At 34.7% G+C, this 6739-nt stretch overlaps 1 pseudogene; it reads right to left on the bottom strand.

The window, feature by feature from the left end:
- Window positions 1-1949: 1949 nt before the first annotated feature.
- On the bottom strand, window positions 1950-2288 carry LOC114625211 (annotated as a pseudogene).
- Window positions 2289-6739: the final 4451 nt, after the last annotated feature.

Raw genomic sequence — 6739 nt, 5'->3', positions numbered from 1 at the left:
ATTCGTACTGATTGAAAGTACCAAAGCATATCTTTAAAAGATTTCCCTAGTCTAAAGTACAGTCAGTGATTTTCTTTCTCTCTAAATTTGTTTTAGATTTTTTTGTGTTGAGTTGTTTTGATAACACTGTGGTGGACATGTCAATCCTTGAATATTAGTCTTATATAACTGCCATTAACCTCTGTGTATATCCTTACCAGCAAGACAGTCAATTTTTTTTCACTGTTGTCTTGCTTTCTTATTTTCTCATTTGGTAACCCATTAGACTATGGCTATACTTTATAGTTCCAAATCTTGTGCTCAGACACATAGTGTCTCATGCAAGGGTATGAAGTCACATTTAACCTGTTCTCTCTATTAGCAAAACTTTGTGACATATTTATTATGCTTTTCCTTATTCCACTAATTTTTCTGTGAGATCTCTAATATTGAAAATACTATTTACTTCTTACATCCCTTTGTTTCTAACACAGTGTCAGTAGCATCCCATGCCACTACTGATAGCAGAGAATGACTTGAATCTGCATATCTGCTCTCGTTACTTGAGTATTTGCTGACAGAAGGATCCAGAGAAAGCCATTAAATTTCTCTATAAAAATTTGAACTCTAAGGATTGGATAAAGGTATTGCTGGTGAGGTTATATGATAAGTTTAGATATAAGTAAAACTTACTATGCAGATTAAATGTCATTCATAGTGCCCAAGTATGCAAGAAATATTAATTTGGTTACATGTAATTTGAGAATAGAGTAAATTTCTGACTATTTTTACTATATTTGCTGATGATACTTGGCACACATATTAAGTATCCACTGAAAAATAACTCTATATCAAACAATACATCATATTCAGTGTTGCTCTTCTCAAAACTGGGTGTTTTGAATTTATCTCTCCAATTGCATCACTATAGAATTTACAGATGCAAATAAATACCACTTACTTATTCCACCAGAGATTTCCATTCTAATCGGTGTATCATCTGTAATAATAGTCTTTTATATATATTTGTTAATAATTGTCACTCTGAGACAACTCTTTCTGTATTTTATGCTGCTTGCTGATGTTGTGAATTAATGAATTGCATCTTACCTAGTTTTAATATAAGATTCAAAAATCAATTTTTTTGATGTTCATAAAAAACAACTAACAGTCATTTTTTATTTTTTTCAGTTTCACTTATAAAGATTTTCTGCCTGTAACATCCTATTCTATCTGAGGAATGTGAACATTGTCTCCAGAATCAGATTTGGAATATAGTTTCTCCGTAGTTACTCTGGAAAGTGTATATTTTGATCATGTTCTTTTCCTTGAGTGATTGATAATCTTCATTGTTAAAATCAAATAGAAATGCATTTCTAGTTATAAAATGATGTTTATCTTTATATCAAACTCATACATGTTTAAGAAATATAATTTTTTTAACTCAATTTGGAAAATTTCTCATGGAGATGTTCTGGTTAATGATCATTGTCAACTTGATCGAACCTAGAGTCAGTTTGGTTACCTGGGAAGACGGAATCTTTACTAAATCATTGTGTTTATTAAACTGGTATGTAGCCATCACTGTGAGATAATGTCCTGATGGATAATTAATGTGAAAGAGCCAAATTCAGCTCTTATCTTAAGTTCCTGACATGATTTTCCTCAATGATGAATGATTCGCCAGAAAGTATAAGCTGATATAAGCATTTTTGTCCTCTGAGTTACTATGGGTCATAGATTTATCACAGCAATGGGAAAAGAAACAAAACCAAAATATCATAATTCACATTGCTACCTAATTAAATATCTATGAGACAATTAGAATTTTCAGATTGTTATATATTTATTCTGTATATCAAAGTAAAGATGTTTCTAATCAATTTTCAAGACAATAAAATTGCAATCATGTTTGCAAAGCATGCAGGAAATAGTTTTGAAACAGAGGTACTACTTTTTTTTTTTGAAAATTTGAAACCAGAATATTTATTTTATGACTGATTGAAATCCTCAAGATGAACTGGATGCTGCAACAGCTGCCCTCTTGGGTTTAGGTGTCGTTCCTTCATGGAATTCATGTCTGAATCTGCGATAGACAATCTTTAGGTGCCTCATCCGACCAGTCCCGGTAGGGTAGTGTTTTGTCTCTTAGCCTTGGCACACCAGTTATACTTTTTCTTGCGCTTGGCAGGGTAGCCGCATTTGCCACAAGTTGACTTCTGAAGGTGGTAGGCCTTGGAGCCACAGCGGCGGCACAGCGTGTGCGTCTTATTGCGACGCTTTCTGAAGGATGAGGTTCCTTTCTTCATCATGCTTCTACTGGCGAGGCCAAAGAGACCGGAAAAGAAAGCGCTTCTACCACTTCCTGTGGATAAGCTTCTGCCCCCAGAGGTACTACTTTAAGAGTGTCCCAAATGTGTTTTCACTGTTAGAGTTCAAAATGTCATTTGTCTCAAACTCAATTGTTATTTACAGACTGTGACTTTGCTTTTGAACAAAATTCATTTGAAGTATATCTTATATATGACTGCAGAATATATGTTGAAGTTTTCCCTTCTGTACCTAATCCTTCATCTGAAACATCCTATTCAAAATCAAAACTGTTTCAAAAATTAGAATTAGGGCATCTCTAAATGATAGAGATAATTTTCAAACACTTTCATTTTTACCTAACTTTCTTTTATACCATAACTCTAACAAATTGTTGGCTATATCTGTGTTTCAACTGATGTTAGACTGTTATCTTATCAGGGACATGATTTGTGTAGGAAGTAATTCATTGTTGGCATCAATTTCTTTTTTAGTTTTTTACTTTGAACACCAATGAAAAGAATGTAGTTTCAATTTCCTCCCAGGAAATAAAAGTCATTCTATTCTTTTCTCAGCTTTAGGAATTTGGAAGCATTAATCTCCTCTATTCACATCAGCTTACCTGAATGGCCTTCAAAAGAACTATTTATATAAAAGTATAAACCAATTTTCTGAAATATACTTATAGCCTAGGATCACCCATTATTATCCAAGTCTGTTATCTTCTTAAGATAGGTTTAATACTTTACAGCAAAGAATTTTAAATTACCATTTAATATGATAGATATAGATTAGATATAGATAGATATACAATTGATAGATAAATAAATAGACACACAGATGAAGAAATGGATAGATTGATGATAGAGAGAGAGAGAGAGATAGAGATAGATAGATAGATAGATAGATAGATAGATAGATAGATGAGAGTCTTGGTTAAAGTTTTGACTGCTGTGATAGAGAGATTATGATACAAAACAACTTGGAGAACAAAGGGTTTATACATTATTTCTTTTCATGCCTTTAGATAACAGTCATGCATCATTTAGAAAAGTCAGAGAATAAATGAAGTCAAAGTAGACACTAGGAAGCTGTAACTGAAGCAGAAGCCATAGAAGACTATTCATATTTTGCTGTTTTATACAAAACAGTACAACTTACCTAGGGATGGTATTGCCCACATTGGTCTGGGCTGTCCCATATCAACCACTAATCACAAAAGTGACTTGCTGACTTGCCTAGAGTCCACTGGTTCTCAACTTTTCTAATGCTTCAATATTTTGATATAATCCTTATTGTTGTGGTGACCCCAATCATAAAATTATCTTGCTGCTATTTTATAACTGTAATTTTGCTACTAAGTTTTTCATAAATTTGTAACTGTAATGTAAATATCTGATAGGCTGAGTATATGCTATGCAAGGGCAAAGCAGTAATGATCCAAAAGTTGGGAATCACTGCTATATACCAAACTAATAATTAATAATAATAATAATAATAATAATAATATTTTCTCCATTAAGTTTTGAGATTATAGAAATGAATCACTGCACTTGGTTGGCCTTCTCAAATTTTCTACCATGAAATTATTGTCTTAAAACATCTGTTAATCTCAGAAGTCAGATTAATTTTGTACTTTCACAGTTCCCTGAATCAAGGTTTAATTTCTACAGCATAATAGCAAATATCACTTGCCAATCCTGAGCAAGATTTCAAGCCCTTGAGTCCTTTGAATTTCATACCAGAGTCATCAATAGAAACACAACACAGTCAAGAACTGGATGGAAAAAATCTACTTTTAGAGAGAAAAGTTAGATCAAAGTCAACTTCAACAGAGTGTTGCAGCCCCTCATGGTTAGCAGGACCCCAGGCAGCTATCTGATTCTGACTATTGAACATGTCCTTCCTACATAGAAAAGCAAAAAGGTTTGACCTTTCTCTGAAATGGGGAAAGCTGAGGGCATGCCTGAGGGCCACTGATTTACAAGCTAAGCAGTACAAAGGAGCAAACAAGGAGCTTGAGGAAAGAAAGAATTCCCATAGATTGTGATAAGCTGGGTAAGAGCTGTGCAGAAACTTTCTCTCCTGATGACCCTGTGTCTCAGGGCCAAGTCCAAGTCTTGTGCAGACAAGTACAGACTGAAAGACTGCTAACACATACTTTTATGCTTTCCTCTTCCCCCATTTACTGAAAAGATGCCTTAGATCCCCAAGGAATGCTTAACTCTTCTCTTAGTATTTGTTTCTTGTTCCATGCAAGCTGGGCCACAGCAACATCAAGGATGACTTGAGAAAAGGAGACATAAAATGTGCCTTGGGAACATGCACATTGCCCTTCTGGTGGAGAATGAGGATGCCATTTGTCTTGGTAGGTGGGGGACATCTCATTCCTCAGAGGCCTAGCTTAATCTTTCTATCAGTTGATGCTATCTGCATCAAAAGACAAACTTCGACAGGTCCTATGCTTTACCTTGTTTTCCCGATTCTCTTATCCTCACGGAGACAGCTATTTGTTGACTTCATTTCAATTTGCTACAGTTGTCACTCAATAACAAGCTTACTAATGTTCTCTGCACAGAGCATGTGGGTCCTGTTAGGTAGTCATATTTGGAGGCAAACACCTGTATCCACTGGATCATCTCACAAGCTACTAGATGATTTATTTAAAATTTCACTCATTCCAACATTCTCCTACTCTCAATATTATTATTTATAAATATTGCTACTTACAACGACTAGGCAGAGGGATAGTTTAAGTGCAAACAGAACCACATCCATATCAAATTCTATTGCCCTCATGCCACATTATGCAGGCATCCTTCAGCCATGTTCTCAAATGCACTTCATGCTACTTCAACAAAAAATAATTTCATAATATATGAAAATATGCTCTCATACTAAGAGTTAAGAACAAGACAATCCATTCTGTAGATATAGATAATGGATACAGGTCAGAGGAAAACTGAATGTATCAATATTCTAGAAGAAATGCTGGTACTCTACCAAACTTGTGAGTTAAAGTACTAAAATCTAAAATGTCCAGACTCATCAGTCAGCCTTTGCTCTGATCATGACTTAGAGTTTTGGGGTAAGTCTTTGCTTTTGTGGGAAAGTTTTCCTGAACCTGAGATCCTTTACTCAACCTTCAACCAATTATCAAAACTTCCAATAAGTGTTCAATTTAACCAATCAGATTTCTCTGATCTTGATATGTAATTAATTTTCACAAGTAAATTACAAATTTGGTCAGTTCCTACAATATAAAAAGATCCGATACATAAGACCACTTGCAAATATTTTCAAGATCCTGCTCTGAATTTGGGAGCTGATGTTATTTTTTATTGAGTCTTTGCTTTCAGTTATTCTACTGCCCTTAGTCAGCAGTTTTGAAATGGAAAGACAACCCAAGACATTATTACACGAGTTTCATTTTGTAATGGTATTTTCCATTTTAATTAGTTTAACTACTTTCTTTCACAAAGAAAAATAAAGTTCTGAAATTTGTAGAATAAAATGGGTACAGAATATATGTACACACTCATGGTTTTCTGATATATCTAAAATATCTAGTAATTTATTATGGTAATTCCTCTGCAGGCTTTACAGGAGGCAGGGAAAATACACTGTGGTAAGAATGAAACTCATCTCAGCCTGACTTTATTGTGACTGCTGCTGGACCAGGACATCTAGAGTCTGGACCGTGTCATTTTACTTTAATCATATTTAAACCCAGCACAATTGTGGTGGAAAAGGAAACATTTAAATAACAATTCTTTCAGTCCCAATCAAAAAACAATTTTAGATGATAATCTGTTTTGTGGAAACAGCAAAATGATTTGAAGCTTAAATTTTACAAACTAAGGAAACTGACCTGTTGGCTTTACTTCCTGGTTCTGTGTTTTAAAAATTGGAAACAGACCTTTTCTTAAGATTCTTCACAAAGTACATCTAGCTTTGTTCGCAAGAATGGATACTGCTGGCTCAGAAATTGTGTCTAAGATTTAGGGGCTAGAGAACTTGACATAGCACCTCTGGGTGTCAGTATAGCCCTGGCCCTAAGATAACATAGACATCATTTAGGTGAATGGATTTTATGGCCTAAAAATAATGCTCAAGGTTTTAAGGAAAGGATGTTGTTTAAGAATATTGTCTGGGTTAAGTAAATTCTGGACAATATGGGTAGAACCTACTTCATCACACAGCGTAGGATCACCAGGTTGTAAAACTACACATTTGTGGAAATCCAGTAAGAGCAGCTATGTACCTCATCCCATCAAAGAGGTGAGCTGCGTATTTAACTTTCCTGGCTTCTCCAGTACTTATCTGTGTGTGCAAAGCCCTTTTGCCCTGTACAATTTGTTCCCAGGCAACAGGAGACATTTATCCTGTTATGAACAAGATTGCCCTGCCTGCTAACACTGTTTAAAAAGACACCATGTTCTGTGCAAGT

The sequence above is a fragment of the Grammomys surdaster genome, unplaced genomic scaffold, assembly GCF_004785775.1.
Source record: "Grammomys surdaster isolate TR1022 unplaced genomic scaffold, NIH_TR_1.0 65, whole genome shotgun sequence".
Classification (NCBI taxonomy): domain Eukaryota; kingdom Metazoa; phylum Chordata; class Mammalia; order Rodentia; family Muridae; genus Grammomys; species Grammomys surdaster.
The sequence above is the reverse complement of the archived record's forward strand: the minus strand, read 5'-3'. Positions and strand labels throughout refer to the sequence as shown.